This window comes from Panthera tigris, chromosome B1, assembly GCF_018350195.1.
Source record: "Panthera tigris isolate Pti1 chromosome B1, P.tigris_Pti1_mat1.1, whole genome shotgun sequence".
NCBI classification, from domain to species: Eukaryota; Metazoa; Chordata; class Mammalia; order Carnivora; family Felidae; genus Panthera; species Panthera tigris.
The window spans coordinates 59,523,861-59,550,403 of NC_056663.1; the positions used below are offsets into that span (position 1 = coordinate 59,523,861).

At 40.0% G+C, this 26,543-nt stretch overlaps 1 protein-coding gene and 1 long non-coding RNA gene across 2 annotated transcripts in view; one reads left to right on the plus strand and one right to left on the minus strand.

Moving 5' to 3' along the window:
• PALLD (palladin, cytoskeletal associated protein) overlaps positions 1-26,543 on the minus strand; it is a 268,198-nt gene that overhangs the window by 144,387 nt on the left and 97,268 nt on the right. The window lies entirely within an intron of this gene.
• LOC122237925 lies at positions 14,618-17,765 on the plus strand. The gene is made up of 3 exons (XR_006216697.1): positions 14,618-14,631; positions 14,796-15,089; positions 17,555-17,765. It is a non-coding gene; the product is annotated as an uncharacterized LOC122237925 (long non-coding RNA).

The following is a 26,543-nucleotide window of genomic DNA, read 5'->3' on the forward strand; positions in this document are numbered from 1 at the left end:
TACAAAGTAATAAAGCCTAAACATGGTTCATTAGGGAAGAATGACTAGAATTCTAATCCTTTGCAGGTTAAGCGTTAGGAGAGAAACAGAAAGAATACCATATTCCTCTTCTGTCACCAGGCAGAATATTTCCTTAAGCCATTTTCTAGCTATCTTACAAAGAAAGGTGCCACGTATGATACTGTAATTCATGAAAATCAAGTGACTAATTTTAACCCAAGAGAAAGAATCCCTAAGTTTTATGTCAGGATAAAGCAGAGACTGAAGAGTGTCCCTACAGGAGTACAGAAACCCGGGGGACTCGTTGGTGAAACTTCCAGTTGGAGAAACGCTGTTGCTTCAGAGCCAAAGACCAAGTCTTTGGAAAATATTGTGGGAAAAACATATTCCATGGAAATGTGTGTCCTAAAATTTTTCCGTATGAAAAAGTAAGAGTGCTCCTTCTTACCCAGCAATGATCTAATGTATAAGTAGCTTAAGAATGAGAGGAAAGAACTACTGTGAGATTTTAGGTTTTGGTTCAAGCTTAACTTTTGTGAATCCTTGGACTTCTGATTTGTTCTTTAGTTGAAAGAATGTCTGAGAATTAAAAATGCATCAGAGGATATTCTAAACATTATGTGGCACATTTTCCTCCTTGGTAATTCCTATTGCCCTGTGGAGGGTGAACCATACACACGTCTCAAAAAAGGCAAAACTCAATGCATGACAAGAAAATCATTGCTCAGCTCTGACTTTCAAAAGAAAATTTGTAAAGTTGTAAGAAAAACCCATAGGGACAACTGTTCTGGATTTCAGTTCTAAGAAGGCACCCAAGGGAGAAAATCTAAGTTTTCTTGGTCTCCCATAGCTGGGCAATGAATTTCCAGACCCAATCTTGGGACACAGAGGATTAAGAACTTTCCAGTATGCTCATGAGTGAGGCAAATGTTAGATCTGGTTGTAGGGGGTAGCTTCTCTCCTCAGAGGTGGTAAAAGTCTCTCCTGGGCAAGGGGAATATTTTCCTGAAGAAATTTAGAAGTCATCAACTAAGGTTAATTTGCTATTTCGGTCCCTTTTCACATAGCAGTACCCCTTGCTCCCCCGGGCCTCATGTAAGAGAGGAGGAAAAACATGAAAGACATATAGAAATCTCAGACAGGTTGAGGGGAAGTCCAAAATCAGAAAGGCCCCACATTGCAATTTGGTACTTGGAAGTAGGTCACCCAGCCTCAAGCCAAAAGGAATTAGTCACACAGAGTAGCAAAAGCAATCGTGTGTTCCAGCCCTACACCTGCTCCCTCAGGGCCGAGAGCCAGAGCATGGCATGAGGAAGAGTCAGAAGTTTCCATATGCTCCAGTGGATGTGAGATAAGCAGGCCAAATATCCTGAAGATCCTGGAGTCAAGATGAGGAGGGCAAAGGATGTGAAGGGTTTGAGGCTGGAAGCCAGAGTAGGTTTCCAACAAGGACTGAAGCTAATACCCAGCGAGCAACACAGAGGGAAAAGTCATCTCAATGAAGGCCACGTCAGACCGGAAGTGTCTTCCTCTGCAACCACTATGCTGCGTGGCTCTCCTCCTGTCACAGGCTCCTCCTGCCTCACAGTAGAGAGGACAGGATGGATGGGACGGGTCCTTTGAGCCTGAGTATTTACCCCCGAGAGATCAAGTTAACCTGGAAAAGTCTACATTTGAAAAAGGAAGTGACTGTTTACTTTGAATAGGAGAGCTGAGGTCTAAGTCCCTTCTCATCAAGTAGAGCAAGTTGTGTTCATATGGTATAAATAAAGGTGCTTTTCTACAAATGAATGGTTGCAGATTTAAAAAACCTAGTACATATGATTATTTAATGGGTTACTGGAGAACTGGAGAAAGGATAAGATTGGTGGCGTATCACCAGCACACACTGTTTTTGGATTCTAATCTAAGAAATACATTTGCATGGGCCGAACCCATTGATCTGCAGTCTAGCATTTATTTTTTGGTGAGAGGAACTAGGGATTTAAACTATGCACAAGTGGGGTATGTGGGAGGAAAAAAAAAACATTTAAAACCTTTTAAATTTACTGTGCGTGGTTACAAGTTTCCTTAGGAGACATAATATTTTTTTTCTCCCGTCTAAAAAAATGATTTGGACCAACCTCAAAAAAGCTGGGTTTAATGTTTCTCAGACTGTTTCCAAGCAGACTAAAATACCAACAAATTCATATCCACAGGGAGAGGTTTACGGTTCACCAATTTTGCATCATTCCTGCTGAAGAGCTTATGGGCCTGAGAGACGCAGGATGAACCTTCAGAGTGCAATGTATGGAACGCATACCAGAGCAGAGGACTCTTTACCAAGGCTGCCTGACCCGAGGGGGGTCACTGTTCAAAGTGGAGTCGTTTCTGAAAGGGAGACCAGGGCAAGAGAGTGGGCAATATTTCCTAATCACTTCTGATCTGCACGGGGAAAAGCATTCTGGTAGCAGCTTCAGAAATTCGAGTTAGATCAATCTCAGGACCAACAATTTCAGATGCTTATTCAAACCTTCTCTGAAGCAATGGTTCTTGAGGTTGAAGACATGAGTTGTGAACTTTTTTTTTTTTTTTTTCCAAGAAGGTAAAGTCAGGAAACAGTCATCAGGAGAGCAGAGCCGTGCTCAAAACCATCAGAGTTAGAGAATTTAAGGTATATAAAAGGGCATTTTAAATGGTCCATAGGGGGGCGCCTGGGTGGCTTGGTCGGTTAAGCGTCCGACTTCGGCTCAGGTCATGATCTCACGGTCCGTGAGTTCAAGCCCCGCGTCGGGCTCTGTGCTGACAGCTCAGAGCCTGGAGCCTGTTTCAGATTCTGTGTCTCCCTCTCTCTCTGCCCCTCCCCTGTTCATGCTCTGTCTCTCTCTGTCTCAAAAATAAATAAACGTTAAAAAAAAATTAAAAAAAATAAAAATAAAAAAAATAAATGGTCCATCGGATTACATAATTTTGTGAAAATTATTTCAGAGTAGTAGGATATTACCAGTTACTATTGCTATTATTTTCACTTTCAGTCATCGGCAGCTACAACAGGCCAGAGATCCCTGGTCACACTTCCACCTGCTGTGGTCCATTTGGCCATGGGGCAGTGTGGAGGCTTTGAGGTCTAATTACTAGCACATAGCTCTGCTCTGAGATTGACCCTATTATATCAGAAAATGTCACAATACTTACTTGAGTCACAGAAACGGCTGTAAATAAAGTAATGGGTGTAAGATGTTCTGATAATAGAATATTCAAATCATGTCTTAAGGTTTGTATTATTATCCCAAATCATTACATGGGCATCTGAAGCAAATGATGCTAACACGATCCCTTGGCAACGATGATGCCATTCAACTGGGGCCAGGAAACTGAAAGGCAGTTTAAGCCTTTCAGGCTATTACTCCAAAGATATTTAACTGAAAAACATAGTCTGTTGGCATTTAAAGGTCATATAAAACCTCTCTCCTTGCAGATAAGAAATGTAAGGAAATCAACCTTTCCAGGTAGGTACTACATTATTTTGCTATGTGTCTTCACGGCACATGCTTAAACAGACTTGTTTATGTTCACTGTGTCTAGCTTCTTACCTTCCCTTTTCCTTCCTCAACACACTTCACTCAGGTTTTTGTCCCCACAGTCCTTAGAAGCTTCAATTGCCTATGTCAATAATGACCTCCACCTTGCCAAATCCAAAAGATAATTCTCAGTCCTCTGTTTTTTGTTTTTTTACCACTTAGCAGCACTGACAGAACTGATTGTTCATTTCTTTTCTTCTGGAAACACTTTCCTCATTTGACACCCCACTCTCCTGGGTTTCTCCTGCCTTACTGTGTATTTCTTCACATTTCCTTCCAGACCTCTAAATGTTGGAGTGCTTCAAGGCTCAGCTCTTAGACCTCCTCTCCATATACATTCACTCCCTTATAAGACAACACATAGTCTCATGGCCTTAAATGTTACCTTTTTGGTGGGATCTCTCAGATTGTCAGCCCTACTTCCACATCTTTGTGATTTGTATTTCTAACTGTCTACTTCACACTTCCATATGGAAATGTACAAAATACCCCAAATTTAACATGGCCCAAACAGAACACTTGATTCTCTCACCTTCCAAACTGTTCCTCCTTTACTGTTTACCACATCCACAATGACCACTTTCGCCCTGTTCTTAGACCCAAAATCAGGAGTCATCCTTCTTTTCTTTCCCTTACATGCCAGATGTTACCCAGCAGAAAATTCTACCACCTGTCTCCTGAATCTCCATCACTTCTATGCCCTCCACTTTCTACCATCATCCTCACAAGCCACCATCATTCTTTGCCTGAACTACAATAATCTATCAAGTGGTCTCCCTTTTTGTTTTGGCTATGTCCAGCCTATTCTCCATGCAGCTGCCAGAGAGATATTTTAAAAATTAAATTAAATCACGTAACTTCCTTAAAATTTCCCTTTAGCTTCCCACCATACTTTGAATAAACACCAAACTCCTTACTCTGGCCTGCAAATTTTCTCTTCATTTTTCCAATTTCATCCTCCACTTCTATCCCTCTTTCCCGTCATACTCTACCTACTCTGATGGCCTTTCTATAATTTCTCTTGACTCTGAGCTTCCACACGTCAAGCTTCTTTTCACCTCAGGGCTTTTAAACTTGATCTTTCTCTGCTGGTTAATGTTCTCCAAGATCCTTGCATGATCTACTCTTTTCACATCACCCAAGTCTTAGCTCAGTTTTTACTTCCCTGACCTTCACCTAAGATAAATCCTTATAGGGGCACCTGGGTGGCTCAATTAGCTGAGTGCCGACTTTGGGGGTTTGGGCCCCATGTTGGGCTCTGTGCTAATAGCTCAGAGCCAGGGGCCTGCTTCGGATTCTGTCTTTCTCTCCCTCTGCCCCTCCCCCAATTGTGCGCGTGCTCTCTCAAAAATAAATAAACATTAAAAAAAAATAAATCCTTCTATGTGTCATTCTCTTTATATCCCTGCACTCTGCCTTTTTCTCCTTAATACTTGCCAATATTGTTTAGTATTTGTTTATCTATTGTCTCTCGGACTAAAATGTAAGCTTCATTCAGGCAGAGAGGCTTTGTCTTGTTCACTGTTCTACCCTCCAGGCCTAGGAACAGTGCTCAGCACAGCTGAGCAATGAGTCATGCACATTAGGTCCTCACCGAACATTTGTATAGTGTATGTAAAATAAAGACTGAATGACTTTGAGCCAAACATTGTTTAGGATGATGGGAGTGAGTCAGTGAGGTGGGTATAACACATTTTACTCTGAGGTACTCCATGATATTTTGGTTGAATCCTGGTTTTTGGTTCTATCTAAAATCATACAAGTGTTTTTCTTTAGACTGTTCCCATATAAAAATCATCACCATGTAATAAGCTTAAGAAGCACCAGAACGGAAAATAATAGTCAGCATAATTTAACAGTATTTGGAAAGCAATATTTGGAAAACCACAATTATGATCTTATCTCAGATTTGTTCTGGAAGACATTAATAGTAATTTCACTTCAGAGCACTGAGGAATTTGCATTCAGATCAACTCATATGAATAAACATAAGTGCAATCACTACTTAGGCACATAAAATAAGCATTATGACAAAAGGACATAAACTAAACGTTATACTCATAATAATCTTAATAAGTAAGGATGACTGAAACTTTAAAAACACAGAAGAGATCAGCATTGATAACTTGCCAAAAAAAGTGAGTAGTGGAGAGGCTTTTCAGATACAGATTAGCAGTGATTTCTTATAGAGTGTGTATACATTTCAGTTTCTTCTAAAAAACACAGAGAAAAACACGGAGGCAGCCTTCTTAGATTTATACAAAGACAGTTACTTAGGCTCCAAACATTCGAGGGAGATAGAATTTTTATTAAATAAAAAAAAGTTTTAAACTTAATCCTGTATTTCTGAATTTTTCTTTCTTTTAGAGTATTTTTAGCATTGCTTATTTGTGTGTACATATTGTGTAAAATGTATTTGTTGTATAACATTTCCCCAAACTGGCTTAAAATCACGATAAACACTTATTATCTCCTTGTTTCTGTGGGGCAGGAATTTGGCAATGTTCTAGCTGGTTGATTCCGGCTCAGCGTCTCTCACAAGGCTGCAGTCATGATGGCCAGGCCTGCAGGAGACACTTCCAAGGCGGCTCATTCACATGGCTGGCAAATTGGTGCTGGTTGTGGCTGGGAGGCCCCAGTCCCTATCCATGTGGGCCCCTCCAACTGGGCTGGTGAGTGTTCTCACAAAATGGAGGCTGCCACGGAGGGGTGAACCAGGGGGCCACAATGTCTTCTATAAGCTAGGTGTGGAAGTGATCCATTGTCACCTCTACTACATTCTATTGGTCACACAGACCAACTCTGAGTCAATCTGAGAGGAGACAACAGAAAAGCATGAATACCAGTAGGCAAAATTCATATGGGTCCATCCTGAATGCTAGCTATCACAGTTAATATGAGCTCATTCCTCTCAGATACCTCCCAACTGAAAAGGAGGGAATATAGGAACAGAGAGAGAAAGAAGTAAGGGGGAGGGAGTACTGGGGAGAAAGAAAAAAGGGAGGGAGAAAGGGAGGAAGGAGGAGGAGGAAAAGAAAAGGTTACTGGTAGAAATGCTGAGGTATCTGAATCTGGGACCAAAATGGACTTTCAAATGCTAAAAGAATTAACTATATGCAAACTCCATAGTTTCTCCTTCCACTTAAAATGGCATGATAAATTGAGACTTATGTGATTAATATTAAGAGGGGAAGTCTGAAGAGTCTATCTAGCATTAGCTGGTTTTTAGTAGTCAAGTGGTTGCCATATGGCTTCTAAGGGTAAGCGATGAGAACATTCTTAATTTCAACTGAGATTTGTCAAAATTCTTGGTTTGTTCACTTTTCCTCTACACTATTAATATATTTTAGTTTAGGGTTTTCATCCTTATACCAAAAGGTTTGGTCACAAGTCTAGGCCACTTCCTCTTTCTCCTTCTCCACTTTCTTCCTGTCTCACTCTCCAAATTCCTCCTCTAAACTATTTTGTAATTGTTTACATTGTAAGCAGTAACAGCCAATATACATTGGGAATTTAAGTAAGTTTTGTGGTCACTAGAAAGCACTTCTGAGTTGTGGAAGTCACCAGTAGATGTAAATGGCAAATATATGTATGTAAAATAAAAATTCATATATCAGTAAAACCATATTTTCAAACCATATAGATGCTGATGCTAATATATCCATTGGGTAGTTAGCAAGGATCATTTACAAGTGTCTATATAGCCCTATCATGTGAAAACAGGAAAAAGGGAGGGGGTGGGACCACAATCTCACCTAACCCACAAGCACAGAACTCTACAACAGACTTTTGAAAGGCACAAATTCAGAGTCATTTTAGCACCCACACCCTCACATATCCAATTTGGCCAAGAAAACACTTCCTCCGTTCTAGGGAAAAACACACTAACATTCGCCTTTTCATTGAGAAAGTTACAGGAACCCATTAGATTACTGCAAGGAATGAAAATGACTTCAGCGTGATACCGAAGCAAAGGACTTTTAAGTTTGAGCCTGACCTTGTGAATTTCTACACTTGGCAAGGCTGCGGGGAAACGCCGTGGGACTCTGGTGTTCAACAGAGAGAGCACTGCTCTGTCGAACATTCCAGCCCTGACTCACTGGAAGCCGCTCCTAATGTCTGTGTAATCCTCAGGGCAGCATTTAGGAAAAAACGCTTATTTCATCTCCCTCGGTTCTCTGAACGGGACCCGTCTTCCCATGCTACTGACCAAAACAGAGTCCCGATATCCTGTCACTCCACCCACTCTTTTCTCTATTCTTCTAACCACTAAAATCACCACCAAAGATGGAGAATATTTATAAATAACCCCCAGAATGATACAATGTCTATTGAGTCTGATTGGCCAGAAAGTCACTATCCTCTCAAACGAGCATGATACATGTGCATGCTATCCTTCCAGAACTGAGCTGAAATTCTAGAGCCCTCGCCCTTGCGTGAACTGTGCTAAGTGTTGTCAAGAAATTTTAATGCCTCCAACTTGGTATTAATAACGGCTGGATATTTATTAGGTAATGACTATATTAAGGAAAGTGAGGTTTAGAGACATTAAGTATCATGCCCAAGGCCACACACAGTCATTAACTGGAGAAGCCAGGAACGGAGCTCAGGGGTATCTGATTCCAAAGCTGCTACTACATACTATTGTACTACATCCCTAATGTGGTACTTTACACTGAAGAGACTTTAGTAAATCAAGACACCTAAAATTAATTAATTGCTTTCATAATTCCACAAACCTGAATAGTAGCATATATTATGCTGCTTGAGTAGCTCCAGAGATGTAAAATGTGATCTCATTTATGTAACATCTATTTGTTCAGTTTCCCTTACATCCACTTACTGAGGCTTCAATGACACAGAAAAGAATGACAAAGAGATAAATCATCTACCCAGATGACTAGTAAGCCAGAGGAGTACAATAAAATGGTGGGGATTAAAATGAAGAACAGTTCTAGTTAGAAGCATCAGGAAAGGCTTTGTGAAGAGAAGATATTTGAGTGGGGCCCTGAAGAACAAGCAGGACGTGGGTATGGGAGAGCAGGGGGGGAAGAGTGTTTAGGTCAAAGCTGGTTAAGTAGGATGATTTTTTTTTAAACAGCATTAAATTTTACTTGTAGTTGGAAGAAAATCTATCTTTGACCTCAACCTGTTAAAACTATAATGAGCAATGACATTACTTTTTCTTTAAAAAGATACACTTTTCCAAATGTGCTTTATTTTATTTAAATTTTTAAATGTTTATTTAATTTTGTGAAAGGGGAAGTGGGAGCAGGGGAGGGGCAGACAAAGGTGGGCAGAGAATCTGAAGCCAGCTCTGCACTGACAGCAGTGAGCCTGATGTGGGGCTTGAACTCACAAACTGTGAGATCATGACCTGAGCTGAAGTCAGACGCCCAACCGAGTCACCCAGGCGTCCCTCAAATGTGCTCTATTTTAAATAAAAAGTACACTAAAAGTTGTGGTCAATTTCGTAAAAAAAAAAAAAAAAAAAAATTATATATATATATATATACACACACGCATATATATATATATATAATTTCTACAGGTGGTGAATATACCCATAAGGTCCACTGTAAGTCACACATGTCTGCCCTGGAGCGCAGGCAGAACCTGTAACTTGTTTCTAACCAACAGAATATGGAAAAGGTGACAGGCAGTCACTCACTCGATTAGATTACAGTTTATGGCAAAAGTGATGGGATGTCCTCACTCCCAAAATTATGTTACCTTATATCCAACTCCATCTTAGCAGACTAGAGACAGACTCTACTGCTGGCCTTGAAAACTTTGAATAAGCAAACTGTCGTACCATGAAGAGCTTTTGGGGTTGTCTGCAGGGCAAAAATTTCAGGCAGCCTCCACTCGGTGGTATGACACAAGGGTCCTCAGTTCTACTACTGAAAAGAAAGGAAGTCTAGCAACAACCTGAAAGGAGTTGAAAGTAAACTCTTCCCCAGTTGACCCTCCAGATGAGAGTGCAGCCTGGCTGACACCTTGGTTACAGCCTCGTGAGACCCAAGCAGATGACCCAGTTGACCTATATGTGGACATCTGACCTATGAAAACTGTGAGATAATAAATATATGTTGTTTTAAGCCACTAAGTTTGTAGTAACTTGTTACATAGCATTAGAAAACTACTACACTGCCGGAATAAAATTTTTTTTTTTTTTAAGGACTTGATGCATTCACTCTAGTCTTGCTTAGAACTATCTTCTAAACCAATTGTGTTTGTCTGAATGATTCATCTATACCAGTGGTTAAAATCATCTGGTAAGCTTTTAAATTACAGACTGCTTGCTTCCTACCCCCACCCCCCTACCCCCCAGAGTTTCTGATTCAGGAGATTTGGAGTGAGCCTGAGAATCTGCATTTCCCAGAAGTTCCTAGCTGGTACTGATGTTGCTGGTTTGGGGGACCACATTTTCAAAACCACTGGTCTCTATCAATTTATTCTCTAAACATATTCTGCGTTAATTTACATCTCTAAAGCAAAAGGACTACAGTATATACTTTTCAAATGTAATCTAAAATACTGAAGCCTTTGTGTCAACATTACATTAACATATTCTCCTGTCCCTCAATCCATCATCCATATTTGTCTTGTGAGGAAACAATTAAATAAATGCAGAAAACCAAACACAGTAGGAATACAAAATCAGAAGTGATGAGAAAAGGGATCCAACTGTTCCCAACTTTTGAGCTGTGACTTGGTAGCAAAGACCCTGCACTACTATTAAATTAGGAGCAAAATATCCATGGCAAAAATAATTATTCTCATTCTAGCAGTTATAATCTCTCAAAATGTTGGAAATCCTTTGATGATATTTACCATATCTCAACTGTTAGGTTCAATATTCGCTAGAAAGCCTCTGACGACAAGCTAATATGTAGCTTGGGGAAGTTGCTTGCCCTCCCCAAAATTAGGAAAACAGGAAAAATTAGAGAAAATTAGGAAAGATCTGCAGGTCTTTGTAACTCTTTATCCCTTGGCTTAATAGATTGGAGGCTTTGGCCTCTTTTTCTACATGCAATTAAATTTCCCTCTCTTTTCTACATATAGTGACCATATAGCCTCAATTTCCTCAGACAGTTGCAGTTTCAAATATGCGGTCTCATTGTCATAGCATGTGTCTGCTTTTTTTTTGACTTCAAAATATGGTCATCTGGGGTCCCTGAGTGGCTCAGTCAGTTGAGCTTCCAATTCTACATTTTGGCTCAGGTCATGATCCCAGGGTCATGGGACTGAGCCCTGTGTCAGGCTCCATGCTTAGCATGGATATTCTTGCTCTCCCTCTGCCTTTCTCACCCACTCATACTGTTTCTAAAAATATGTGTGTGTGTGTGTGTGTGTGTGTGTGTATACATATGTATACACATATGCATACATACAGTCATCCTACAGTCATCTGTACACTTTTAAGAATAATACCTACAGTTGAAACTAGGCTACATATCCTCTGCCTTTATGGTCCTCTCTTGATTTCCATGCCTTTGTTGAGCCTGGCTACCTTTTACACAGGAGTGAAAACTGCCCCTCAAACTGAAGGACATCTTCACCCAAAGCCTCAACCTCAGGGTAGGGTCCCAATGTGTCACCTCCCATGGGCCTCTGACCATCTGTCTACTTTTTATTTGTTCATTTGTCTGGCCCGTGAGAGTGGCGCACCCACACCACTATGCAGGAAAGTGTGAGAAACCTCAGGATACAAATGACAAATAGTAATAATAAGCTCTCTGTTACTGTGTATCTGCTGAGTCCCTCTCCCTGTCTATACACTGATGCAATAGGTAGTAAATAGAATCCAACTTGATCTAAAATCTGATTCTTTTCAGTCTTAGCTCTGAAGTCTCTACCTATCAAGTGAACTCTACTTTAGCCATGGTACTTTATGGCTGGCTTCCAGGTGTAAATTGCTTTCTCTGGAGACATCTCCAACCTGAGTGTGGTTACTTGACCATGCAGATTTCTCGCTCAGAGAAATGGCAAATACTTTTTCTTAGATCCTACTCCTACATTACTTTCATTACTCTTCTCCGGCATTCAATTATTATTATTAATTTTTAGAGACAGAGCACAAAGGGAGGGGCAGAGAGAGAGGGAGAGAGAACTCAGGCAGGCTCTGCACAGTCAGCGCAAAGCCCAACACGGGGCTCAAACTCACAAACCGTGAGATCATGATCTGAGCCAAAATCAAGAGTTGGACACTTAACCAACTGAGCCACTCAGGTGCTGCTTTGGCATTCAATTATTATTTCTAGCTTTTTGGGTTGTTTTCCTTTTCTAGGCATGATCTTTTTAATGTTTTTCAGTGGTTATCATTCATATTGTTTGGCCTCTTTACATATCAACTAATTTATTCCTTATTTTTTAATGGATTCTATTTTTTAGAGTAGTTTTAGGTTCATAGCAAAATACAGCAGAAGGCACAGAGATGTCCCATATGCATAGCATGCAACACATGCATAGCTTTCTCTATTGGAAGGAAGTGCTTCCTTTCACCAGAGTGCTACAGCACCAGAGTGCTACAGCAGAAGGCTACATTTGTTACAACTGATGAACCTACATTAATGTGTCATTAGTCCAAAATCTACCCCACTATTCACTCTTGGTGTTGTACGGCCTAGAAGTTTAGTAAATGTGTAATGATGGGTATCTATTATTATAGTATTATATGGAGTAGCTTCACTGCCCTAAAAATCCTGTGTTTTATCTGTCTCCCAAATCCTGGCAATCACTGTTCTTTTTACCTTCTCCATAGTTTTGCCTTTTCTAGGATGTTATATAGGTGGAATCATACAGTATACAGACTTTTCAGACTGCCTTCTTTCACTTAGTAATATGTATTTAAGGTTCTTGCATGTCTTTTCATGGCTTGATGGCTCATTTCTTTTTAGTGTCGAATAATACTTCACTGTCTGGATGTACCACGGCATTAATTCTAGGAGTTAATGTCTATGCCATTAAAAATAAAAAAAAGTCTCATACAACTCAATAGGAAAAAAACAAACTGATTAAAACATGGGCAGAGAGGGGTGCCTGGATGGCTCAGTTGGTTAAGCGTCAGACTTCAGCTCAGGTCATGATCTCATGGTTCATGAATTCAAACCCTGTGTTGGGCTCTATGCAGACAGGGAAGAAGCTGGAGCCTGCTTCAGATTCTGTGTCTCCCTCTCTCTCTGCCCCTACCCTGCTCATGTTCTTTCTCCCTCTCTCAAAATTAAAGAAACATTAAAAAATAAAATAAAACAAAATAAAAAAGGGCAGAGAAACTGAATAGACACTTCTCCAAAGAAAACACACAAATAATCAACAGGTACATGAAAAGGTGTCCAACCAACATTACTAATCATCAGGGAAATGCAAATCAAAACCACAATGAGGTATCACCTCACACCTGTGAGAATGGCTATCATTGAAAAACACAAGAGTTAATAAGTGTTGGTGAGGATGTGGAGAAAAAGGAACCCTCATGCACTGTTGGTGGGAATGCAGATTGGTGCAGCCATTATGGAAAACAGTATGGGGGTTACTCAAAACAATTAAAAATAAAACCACCATATGATCCAGAAATTCCACTTCTTGATATTTATCCGAAGAAAATGAAAACATTAATTCAAAAATATTATCTGCACCCCCATGTTCACTGCAGCATTATTTACAATAGCCAAGAATGGAAGCAACCTAAGAGCCATCAATGGATGAATAAAAAAAAATCGTATATATATATATATATATATATATATATATATATATATATATATATATATATATACATACACGATGGAATATTTTTCAGCCATAAAAAAGAATGAAACCTTGCCATTTGCAACAGCATGGATGAAACTTGATGGCACTATGCTAAGTGAAAAAAGTCAAACACAGAAAGACAAATACCATGCATTACTTACATGTGGAATTAAAAAACAAAACAAAACACTGAGTTTATAGAAACAGAGAACAGATTGATGGTTGCCAGAGGTAGGGGGGATGTGAAATGGGTGAGTAGGGTCAAAAGGACAAACTTCCAGTTATAAAATAAATAAGTCACGTACAGCATGGTGACTATAGTCAATAATCCTATATTTCCTATCTGGAAGCTGCTAAGAGAATAAATCTTAGAAGTTCTCATCACCAGAAAAATTTTGTAACTACACATGGTGATGATGTTAACTAGACTTATTGTGATCATTTTGCAGAATATGCAAATATTGAATCCTTATGCTGTATATCTAAAACTAATACATGTTAATTACCCCTCAATAAAAGAAATAACTTTCACAAGATTCATAGGTTCGGAAATCTTTTATGAGAATTGTTACAACTCATAAACTGGAAATCAAGAAAGGCTTGTTATTCATTCAAATATACATTGAAATGTACTATGTGCTAAAACACTGTGCTAGTCCTGGAAGCATGCCAATAAATAGAAAACTGTTCTTGCCCTTAAAGCTTTATATTTTATGTCGCAAGGGTTTTCCTTCTCAGGTTTTAGTGCCAATGCTAGAGTTTCAAGTCCTTCCTCTTGATGAAGGGAATAGTTTGATGAGAGTACTCTGAAAATCCAAGCAGGATATGCACACACTGCTCTTAAAGGGAGAAGAAAGAAAGAAAGAAATGGTGTCAGATTAGGAGACTTAATCCAAGCTGGTGAGAGAGAAAATTGATAAAAAGCAGGGACATTTAACAGGCCAGAATGAGGTAGGGCTCAAGTCTGTTTTTACTTGGATCCACGATTTCCTGACCTTAGTGTCGTTAATGATAAAGCAAAAATAATGAACAAATCTGAGGGCAAAGATTCAACATTCCTGAGCACATGTGGCAGTAAAAAATTTACAGTTGGGAAGGTTTCATTCAACTGTCCTTTTCTCTCCCGCACACAGTCCTTAACATTTCCCCAAGTAACCAGTTTCTTGGATTTAGATCACATGCAGAACAGCATGAGTAGTTCCTACATCAATAATGCTTTCACTACCAAAACAATCATTTGGAATTTCGTTGGTGGAATGCATTCCATTTTAGCAGTTTACTGTGACAATATTGGAATGAGAAAGGAACGAAAACAGTAAGTAGGAGAGAACTCTTCTTAATACATTAGAGAATGTGTTTTTAAAAGCAAACATCATTAAAATAATAAAGAGAATGCAATATGAAGACATAATTCAATATAAAATTCAGGTTATATTATCTTGATTCTCTAAGTGTTATAACTTTATTTATTTATTTTAGGAATTACATCATCATTTGCCCAGCATCTCATGGTCTCTAATGATATCCCCACTATTTGTGCTTCAACTAATACAAAGTGGGGTCATTCAATACAGTATTGACAATATATAAAGATGATTCACAGAAATGTAATAAAAGAAGTGGTGAACCAGAAAACTTGAGTCCTGGGTTCTGGCTTTGATGGTGATGATGATGATGATGACGATGATGATGATGATAAATGGTTGCTACCAACTTGTAGTCACTTACTGAGTGGCAGACCTTATGCTGTGTTTTACATGACTTTCCTCTAAGGTAATCATCTCCATAATCCTTTAAGTGCTATAATGATATCATTTTATAGATAAACCTGAAACTTTGAGTTTGAGAATGAGTATGAGTGACTTATTCAAGGTCATAGCTAAACTAATGAGGTAAGTCAGGATTCATGCTCATTCCTGACCCCGAAGCATGCAGTGTCCTTTTTACCACCACTCGATTATATCTATCAACTCACTGAAGTTCTGTGGTCTCATTTTGTTTCCTAGAAAAATGGAGGAGTTGGACCAGGTGACCTTTGCAGTTCCCTTTGGCTTTAAAATTTTATGAATCCTTTGATTCATTTCATGAATCCTTTCATTCATCTCATGCTGCAAGACCATAAGAATTGAGGTCTAAATTTCCCAAGCCCTCATCATGGCTGTTTTGTCCTGTTCTGTATTATGGAGAAACTGGGGTAGTAGGTCTATAACTCCAAGGTTGTGGCCATTGTGCTGGTGTTGTAGACAGACTGTGGTACAGAGAAAAAAAAAATGGCTGTGAAAGGGACACCTTAGTCTCCCTGATCCATATTCCTACCTAAGCTGATCCAATATGTAAGCAGAAGCAGAAAGGAAAAGAGGGCCACCAGGAGTCATTCCATAGTAGCACCCTTTTCCTGGACACAAAGCCTTCTTGAATCTTAATTAGACACCACTTTTCCCTGACAAGTTAAGTTTTTCTCCTGGGTTATCTGAAGAGGGAAGTGATTTCACAGGGAAACATCCTAGGACTGAGGTAGCTGTCCTAGAGTTGTATTCTCTGAGTTGAGAGCTATCAGGATGGAGAGGTCTTTGCTGGCTTCTGACATCTGGTTGCTGCCTTCCCTCCCCCCAGCCAGGGAAAGCAAAGGCAGAGAACCCTGTGGAGATTTCAGACTTATGTTTTCCTCTGGGATTCCCCCCTCTCTGCAGCAAATATTTCTTAAACAAAGAAAGTAAGTTCCCATCTGTTACAATTTGGAAATTTCCAAATTCCCCCCACTTGTGTTGTGTTTGTTTTGGAAAACCCAGGAGATGTCCACAGATATATGGAGGTCTCCTGAAGGGTGTTTTGAAAAGATTGCAAAACTGAATCACAGCAAAAGTCAAACTGCAAGCACGCTTTTATTTTTAGGCTCCAGGCCAGACCTGAACAAACAAAACAAGCAGAAAATAAACAAGAACAGCAAGTTAAAAGGTCCAGTCAGCAACCTCATTCAAACTCTTTATCTACAACAGGGATTGGTAGGACCATCTCTAACCAAAACTCTAAATTTAAGCTACTTACAGACCTAAAATCATGGTATTACTCACTTACTAGAAATTGAGTAAGACCATAGACTCATCACAATTGAGTGGAATTTTGGGCAAAGGATCATCTTTTCATAGGACTGCCTAGTGATAAAATAAGAATCATGATCATTAAATTCTTTATCAAAATCTACAGTGTCCCCATTTTTTAAAATCTCAACTGTAGTTGAATTAAATTTCTGTCCTAGATATAGTGCTAGTTGCTGGGGATTAAAAAATGATTGATACCTCCACAGGTACCATACTCCTCCAGAATATGATCACCTAGTGATGGAGTCAGTCAAGCATTCAAACAAATAAATGCCACTCAGTTTGACAATGAATGCAATCTAGCCATTAAACCCACTGATATTTATTGTTTATGATGTGCCAGGCACTGGGGTAGGGATAGGGCAAAGTGAAGAACAGGAGTGATACAAGCCTGATGTCACAGAACATATAATCTTGTGGAGAGACAACCCTAGTGAGTAATTACATGGGGGTTATCATGGGAGAAGTCCTCAGTGCTGGTGGAGGACACACAGGATGACCTAATCCAGTCTATGCCTCCTGAAAAGCAGGGCATGGCATTTGCAAAAGAAGAATAGAGGAGAAACAGCAGGTGGGAAGTTGGGAATCTAGAAAGAGAAAATGAATCCTTGAAAATAGAAAGGAGGGAATGAAATAGGCAAGGCATTTTTTATAGTTTAAAGGAAATCCAACTAAATCCAATAAATTACTTAAAGTGTTTTCTCATTTAGTGCTAAACAGAGACTACACAACTATCAATCAGCATACATTGGGTTACCATAATGAATTAATATGATTGCAGCTAAATGGAAATAAATCAGTAATTTCAGTTGACCTGTGCAACCTACTAGATGTTTTGAAATACTGGAAGCTATTTAAAAACTACTATTACTAATTTTTTTTAAAAACCATAGTTGGGAAACAGGATCCTGGTAAGTTAGGGTCTGGAGCCTCAGAATGATGTATCTGGTATGTTCACTAAGGAGGAAGTGTTCTTGTCCTCAAAACACTATGCACTTGGCTTTCTTTCCAAATGAATTATTTGTAAGATATTAAGGGAACATCTCAATACTACCATAATACATTAAACAAACCTTTCTTTAAAACACAGAGTCTTCTCCTCCACCTAACTTCTTTCCAATTTACTTTTTCCTTCTCCAGGACAAATCTGGCCTCGATACTGAGCCAGAGGTCAGAGAGCTAAGGTCACCTCATTTGAGGTTTAAGTAGGAGCTGGCAGAATGAAACCAGCCCAAGTCAGATACAGAAGACAGATTTTTCAAGAAACACTGGGTATGGAACTCAAGGAAAATGAAGGAACCGGCAGCACTTGCCAGGCTGAAGCAGAGAAGCCATGTAAAAAGTGACTAATTAAAGCTCATTAACTCCTCTGAATAGAAAAATCAGGTCTAGTACAATCCACATTGCTTTCTCAGAAACTACTTAGAATAGCTAAGCACATAGGGGTAAAGGCAGCTGATCTGCCAGCTTCTGTCCACTTTGGAAAGCCAGAAACCCAGTAGGCTTTCTCTAGTGAAGCCAGGACATGTTGAAATGCAGCTATTTCCCTTTGTGCCCTGATCTCAGGGCAACCGGGCTGTTGTGTGCTCTGGCAAACAGAAAAATACAGTCTGTTGTTGATTTAATGCTCTGCTTTGCCTTCTAAGCCATGTCCAGTATGAGCTTTCTAGGACCACTGAACCACAGCAAAAGAGGCATTCATGTCCCAGGTTTTTACGGGATGTACTGACCTTTTTGTCCCTCTTTCTCTTTCAAGACAATTATTCTCATCAAAAAGATCACCTTCATTATAAGGAAGGAATAGTTTTCACAACTTGACACCCTCACTAGCTCAGAAGCCCACGAGACCTCATATAATAGAGATAAGGACAGGAATAGTTTCTGAACTGTCACTATTCTCTTTGAAATTTCTTCCATTTTGCCATCTTAGAAATATGACTTTGGCACCAGCCAGATCAGAGTATTCCACCACCCTAAGTTTTATCTGGTTGTACAGAAATGAGCCATACAGGGGAAGAGACCTTGAAGCCAAGGGGAAAAATCTGAAACTTGGGATGAAGTTAATCAAGCCCATATTACACTTAACATTCTTCTCTATTAAATAAGGGTCACTTCCTTCAAGATACTATTTTGAGCAAAAAAGATTTCCGCAATTCTGCAAAACTAAAGTTAATCAAACAGCCTAGCAAAAATGGAAAACAGATGTCACAGAACGTTTTAAAAAGGTCATAATGACAGTCAGCTTGTCTTCTTAAACTCATTTGCAGTTGCTATCATTCCCTGTACTTAAGTTCACGAGTCCCTGGAATGGGAGCATTTAGATCAATTTCATATAAACAGCAGTAGAGAGGCGATTCAAAGAGAAGTACAGCGGGGGGGGGGGGGGGGGGGGGGGGCGGTCTTGTAGAGTTTTCTTTTGCTATACAACCTGACCAGCTCTTTTGGCTTAAACTCTCGAACTCTTTTAAATTAATGTTTTCCATCTTTCAAAAGAACTTTCCATACCACCAACTCTGACTGCAGCTTTTTTACAGTCCTTTCCGGTAGTCTCATGTTCAATTATCTTGAAAGCATCTGCAAGGTTAACTAAGAAACTTAATACCTGTCAACTCCAGCTCAGGACAAAAAACATAGCATCATGAAATTTTTTTGAGAAAAAGTCATAGTTAACTTAAGAACGGACATCCATTATTAGACTTTCAATGTATCTTTTAGGATATCCAAAACTCAAAATTACAAAGTTTTCTTGAAATAACCAAAATTTCAAATCAGGATGAAGAAATGAAGCAGGTTTACTATCTTAAAAAGTGCATTCATAAAAAGGAAATGTAGAACTTGTAAGAGTGACCAGAGAGGGATTACTGACCGTCTCATCACTATTTTTCAGCCAATTTATCTTTTAAAATATCTTTTGGGATGTCTGCCAGGATTTGAGACCATCTGATAATTGCTGACATATATCCCTAGAATTACAAAATTTACAAATACTTTTTATAGAGTCAGCCCCATTTACTGTAAATGGCATGCACCATTTTTTAAGTTCCTACAGACACGGTAATTATGAGGAAGCAATGAATTGTTATGCTGTCTGTTGTTTATATAAGCCTCCTAACACAACTACAAATCAGGGCCTGTTTCATTCATTCATTCATTCACTCACTCATTTTTTTTTTTTTTTTAAAGTTTATTTATTTTTGAGAGACAGAGTTCTGGCAGGATGGGGCAGAGACAGAGGGAGACACAGAACCCGAAGCAGGCTCCAGGCTCTAAGCTGTCAGCACAGAGCCCGACATGGGGCTCGAACTTATGAACTGCAAGATTATGACCTGACCTGAGCCAAAGTCAGATGCTTAACTGACTGAGCCACCCAGGCATCCCTTTATTTATTTTTTAATGTTTACTATTTATTTTTGAGAGAGAGGGTACACATTTACGATCAGGGGAAAGGCAGAGAGAGGGAGACAGAGGATGTGAAGCAGGCTCTGGGCTGACAGCAGAGAGACTGATGCAGGGCTTGAACTCACGAACGGTGAGTTCATGACCTGAGCTGAAGTTGGACACTTAACTGACTGAGCCACCCAGGCACTCCAACCAGGAGCTGTTTTGAACTGAAACCATGATCTCCGCTACATCAGGGAAGAGAAGACATAAATAAATGCATACGGACAGGGAAGAATTCTAATGAGAGCAGTAATAAAATAGATGAGAAACAAAAACTCACACAGTAGGTGGGTACACTTATGCTGGGCTTGCTTCTAGTGATGCCCTTCACACGTGTGATGGGAAGACCTGCTGCTTCTACATTAAGTATCCTCAAAACAGACCATTTTTCCTGCCTGGACTTTATGCTTGAAAGCGTTCGACTTGTTTTCCAAGAAAGCTTTGTGATTCAAGCTATGCATTCAATAAATGATATACTTATTAATGTTGCCATTAGTAGCTTGTAATATTCTATGTATTATTTGTAAAAATATAGAAGTAAATAATGAAAACTAAAGTAAGTGCTCTGCTATTCGCTGGGGTAGGAGCATGCATGTGGGGTGAAGAAGGGTCCACGTGAGGAGAGACCGGAGGTAGAAAGTTCAGTTTAGATACTGTCGGAATACTTGGAAATGAGGTGCCAAGGCCTATAATGAAGTGAGGGCAGCAGAAATGGAATGTCTGGAAAACATACATTAAAGAAGCAAAATGAAAATGACCAGACACTGCAGACTATTCATGATACTTGTCACACACAAGTCTCATGGATGTCCTCTGTCTTCCACAGAGGCTCTCTCAGTCATCTTGCACTCTTGAGGTACCCCCGCACCCCCACGCATGGTCATGTTATGTCTATGTGTGTGTCTTTTGAGAATGAGATCTTAGTTACAGAAAATGACTCCTGAAGGATACTTAATTTTAAACCCTCACTAATAGCAGGTTTTAAGTTTTCCATTGCCTCATCAGTTTCTGGCCACAAATCAATGAAAAATGCACAGAGAAATGGCCTTGAAGGTTGAGGAAAAGGACAAAGGTAATGTGGTTTAAAAATGAGAAAGAATGGTCAGATTCTTTGCATGCTTGGAATTCACTGATGCTACTCCTCCAAGCAGACTTCATAGCTCAGGAAATACATTGGGAAACAGATGAGCCACACAGCTGTTGCTGTCTCTGGTCCACATGCTATGTGTGTTTTGCTCAGTCCCAAACCACTGTCGCAGCATCTCGGAAAATCATGCTGTCTTTGGTCTTTGAAGTGAGACTACGTAACTTCCAATAAGATAGGCTCTTTTGAAGGCTTAGGGGCATGGGTTAAATCATTCCTTCTTTCTCTTACTTGGTCTTGCCTGTTTCATGACCAACAGAGGGTCACTGTAGACATAGGGATCAATGAGTTCTACCAAACAGGTTCTTTGTAAAGCTTGGTTATCTATCTAGGGATTGACAGAGCTGCCCTGTATTAATGGAAATAACCAGAATCTCACTGAAGAATAGAGAAAAGAGCACAGGGGAAACCAGATAGTATACTTTTGACTTACGACAAAGCACCTTGTTAGTAAAGAAAATTCTTAGAAAAAAAATTGGCATCTGCCACTTGGGTGATCCATCAAGTAAAGTGAACCTTCTGTACGTAGAGAAAATATTTTCCTAACTCCTCATTAGTAACAGAGCCAACAATTTTCTTCTAAATGTGCCTTAATCTTGCAAGTGTGTTTTCTTTAGTTTCTCACTCTACAGATGTCTTCTCCATCTGGCACTCAAAAATATTGTTACTTGCATACAATTTTATTTTTAAAAAATTCCCAAATATGTTTTGTATCAACTATCTTTGAATTATCTTAGAGATTTGAGTATCTGGTTAGTCTCCATTCCATTGTTTGATAAGTACACTCGATGTTTAATCCTATTCACTTCGTAGGTCAGATTAAGGCTGAGTGTTCAAAAGAGAAGGGAATACAAGCTGGCATTCTATTTTGTATGCATAGTATCTTATGTAACAGTCATCAGTTTGCATATTCCACTTGTGCTCCAAAAGGCACATAAAGCTGCCTCTTGAAAGAATGAAGTTTAGAACAACCCAATACAGACAAATCCTCTTTACCCATTGTACACAGATTAAGCTCCTTGTTTCCTACATTTCAATGTTTCACACTTCATGTTACTGACCATTGTCCTCCCCCCACCGCTATTTCTTCGAATGGTCTGCTCTTCTTTCTCGGTCTCTTCATCACAACTGGCAGCATATTTTTGACACCAATGTCACTAGCAAACGGAAGCATGAACTTGAGGGCAACCTTACTGAATGTTCTTAAACATACTGTGGCAGACGATGTTTCACTGTTAGCTCCCTAATGGCCATCCTGTTCCACCCAACTTGAATTCCAATGTTTTCAGATAGTGGGTGAAGAATCGTTTGAATGTTGGGCCCTCTCCAAGCCCCAAGAATGGTTAGGTCTTAGCCAGTCATGGTGATTCCATTCCCCTTTGCAAAATACTCACTTTCTCATCCTTTTTTGGAACGAAAAATGGACCCAAGACACAGTTGTGGTCAATGACGCTCAAGGGAAAATTGGCTGGAAAGGATCTTCTTCAGAATAAAATAAACAGAGACATACAAAACTTCTTGCCTCTCCCCCATAGTTCCTGGTCTAGAAACTGGTGTGAGGACATTTGAGCAGCTACATGGCATTTGAGCAGCTACACCCATCTTACAACCATGAGGGAAAGGCAAAAAGATCCCAAATGCAGTCTGACATCTTGAAGCTCCTTAAATGGGCCTATATTCCCAATACATAGATACTCTATGTGTGTGTGTGCGCATGTGTCTGTAATGTTTGCCCAAGTATGTATATATAGCAACATTAAGGCATATAGTTAAGGCAAAATTTCATACAAAATGATGCCATTTTTGAAGAAGGAGAAAAGAAAGAAAAATTGCATCAATGAATAGAGCCAAATTAAAAAGTAGCCAGAGGCAGACTTTCCACAGCAGAACTCATCCACTGATACTAAATCATTGGGAGAGTTTCTGGGTCATTCTCTCCTGTTTCCTTTCAGTAAAGTTTATGTTAATCTATGGGATATTAGTCAAATGTACAGCATTTAGTAGGAATAACTATGTTTCACATAGTAACAATAAAAGTAATTGTAAATGTGGGTGATAAAAGTGAAGGGAAAGAGAAAATCAGAGTCAAAAATGATAAGCATCTGACTCTTGATTTCAGCTCAGGTTATGAATCTCATGGTTCGGTTTGTGAGATCAAGCCCCCAGTCATACTCCATGCTGCTTGGGATTCACTCTCCCTGGCCCCCCCCCCCGCCCCTCCCCCACGTTCATGTTCACTCTCTCTCAAAATAAATAGCCTTTAAAAAACGATACAGGGGCGCCTGGGTGGCTCAGTCGGTTAAGCGTCTGACTTCGGCTCAGGTCGTGATCTCGCACTCCATGAGTTCGAGCCCCGTGTTGGGCTCTGTGCTGACAGCTCAGAGCCTGGAGCCTGCTTCTGATTTTGTGTCTCCCTCTCTCTCTGACCCTCCCCCCATTCATGCTCTCTCTCTGTCTCAAAAATAAATAAAAACGTTAAAAATTAAAAAAAAAAATTAAAAAAACAAAACAAAACAAAACAAAAAAACGATACAATTAATCCCTGCTTTTCTACAAGAGACACTTCCAGCAACCACCAGGCACAAAGACCTAAAGCTGAAACTTACTGCTTCCAGCCCTTGCAAAAATATTTCCACCAACATGACTGTTGGTTGTATATACAATGAGGCAGACTACTGTTTTAAAAATTAGAGAAAAGGAGTGCTGTGTTTTTTTTAAGTTTATTTACTTTGAGAGGGAGAGTGTGCAAGCCAGGGAGGGGCAGAGAGAATCCCAAGCCAGCTCAGTGTCAGCACGGAGCCTACCATGTGGCTCTAACTCACAAACCGTGAGATCATGACCTGAACCAAAATCAAGAGTTGGATACTTAACCAACTGAGCCACCCTGGAGCCCTGAAAAGGAGTTTTAAAGTATGAATGGGTTTTTGCCCTCACCCTACATCTTTCACCCTGACTTGGGGGTCACAACATGATAGGAATGGAAGGGTTAGAGGAAAAGAGCCAGATGTAGTCAGATTACTAATTTATTCCAATTTTAATATAATAGGTGGTTAATATGAGGAAGAGAGGTCTTCCTTTCTCATGGTTGTTCTCACAGCAAAGTGAATGACCTCTTCTAAATACCTTCCTTATTTCTTACTGACAGCCTGGGGAGAAATACTAAATGGAACTGATGAAGTGAGGGCCAGGACCCTGGAGCGAAGGGCAGGGCAGCAAGGACAGTAAGGGAGGGACAGATGGGCTTCCTGATGTAAAATGGATGGTTTGTCTGTTAATGAGAGAAGCCACACAACTGTTTTGACCTGTCTTTTGACCTCAGTGGGTATGCTGATTGTGCAGGAGGAAGATCTTGTTTAGGGGCCCAATAGACCTAGATATTATATTGTCAGAGCTCTTCAACAGATAACAGGATTCATCTCTGATATTCATGAAAATGATCCTGGGCCTCCAAGAAAAGTTTCGGCTACACAGAAGGGTAGACATTTCAGAACATTTCTATCATTATTACACTATTACCACTGCTATTATTCTCCACCCCGTCCTGCCCACTTCTTTCCTCTTCTACTTCATTTTGGTGCTTAAGGGAATAGTGTCAGTTTTCTGGAAAGTTCACTTTTGTAGAATAGTACATTTTGTAAGGCTGATTTTTAAAAACCTTCACAGTAGCTTATTCATTAAAAAAGGCTAATAAAGATGGAAGACAGAGATGAAATAATATGAGGATGTGGTTCCTTTGAACTGAAAGGAGGTCGAGCTAGTAAAATGCTCTAAGTAGGAAAAAAGAAAGGTGGTGACTATGCACAATCTCAAGCTGCACCATCCCTCCTCCATGCTCCCCAAACCTTTTATAACAAAAACAATGCAGGAGACACAGAGATTACGGCCTCTGAGACACTCTGTGTTGGATGTTTGATTGCAGCTGTCGAACTACTGATTAGCTTTGTGTGAGCAGGATGTCTACTTGGTTCCCTCCACCTATTGAACACAGATAACTTTCTCAGCTGAAAAATAAATGCCAGGGCTTACATCGCTACTTAATATTTAGCCTTAAAACAGTAAATGCTGTTTTTAGAAATAAATGAATTGCTAGAGTTAATACTGGGCTGCCTCATTAAGAGCTGGATTCAAATCCTAGCTACAATTTTGAAAAATGTTTCCAGAGCTCACAATTTTCTAAGTATATTAAACTGGTACCTCAGATAATTAGGATTTGAGGTTTTGCGGGCAATAGTATCAGTGATTAAAGCATTTCATTTTGGCTTAATTGTTAATGACTGAAGAACACTAATATTTTACAATTAAAATTATTGCATTGGTCAAACTTTTCAACAAATCTCAACAACTTAAAAAAAAGAATTAGTTGGGGCACTTGGGTGGCTCAGTTGGTTAAGCATCTGACTTCAGCTCAGGTGGTGATCTCATAGTTAGTGGGTTTGAACCCTGAACTGGGCTCTCTGTTGCCAGAACTGAGCCCGCTTCGGATCCTCTGTCTCCCTCCCTCCCTCCCTCCCTCTCTCTCTTTCAAAAATAAACATTAAATTTTTTTTTTAAAATGAATCAAATAGTTAATAAAATACAGCTAATATTCAGCACTTTCCATAAGCAATAAACTTATCAAATTTCAGGATCAAAAACAACAGTATTTTGTATTTGAGTTAAATAATTTAACAGGTTAAATTAACAGGCTCTGGTTCAAGATGGTGACATATGAAGACCCTGAACTTACATGCTCCCACAGAAACACTGAACGTACAGTTGCATATGGGATAATCTCCTGTGAGAAAAATTTAAAAAACGAGCCGAGCAACTCCTACACATCACACTAATGAGAAAAAAACCCCACACTGAAACAGGTAGGAGAGGATGAGACTTGGTCTGACCATAAACCCCAGCCCCCCTGCCATGATCCCCGATTGGGAAGGAACTAGAAACTAGGAGATTCTCCCTGAGGAGTAAAGAGCTGCAACCCCATGTCACGGACCGCCCCCCCCCCCACTTTAAAACTTGCACCTGAGAGATGAGCCCCCAAAATTCTAGTTTTGAAAACCAATGGGATTCCCACCCACGAGATCCACAAGGCTATGGAGAGCTGGGAAACGGCACTAAAAGGGTTCACTCAGGGACACAACTCTAGGGGCCTACCTGCCACCATATTCTCCAGGGGTAGAAGTTCTGCCTCACTCCAGCTTACCAGCCTCTCCCCAAAAGAAGCTTGTACCCTGCAGTGCCTAATTTTCTGTGGCTGCCACCAGGGTGCATCTCTTGATCCCCCGACCTAGTGTCCAGCAAGACTTCCGTCTGCGGTTCCCACAGAACTGTAACCAAAGGAAAGAAAGTTCTTAGCTGGCCACCACCCCCAAGGCACAGGCAACAGAGCAAGGAACTCAGTCTATGAAAGGCCAATCAGCTTATCTTCACAGCTGCAGCCTGAGGGGCGGGCCTCTAATTAAACACACACCTAAGGCCCTACTATAATCCTATACAGAGACCTCAGCAGGCAGCTATTTTGGCATTCTCCCTGTGCCACGCTTCAAAGTGCCAGCA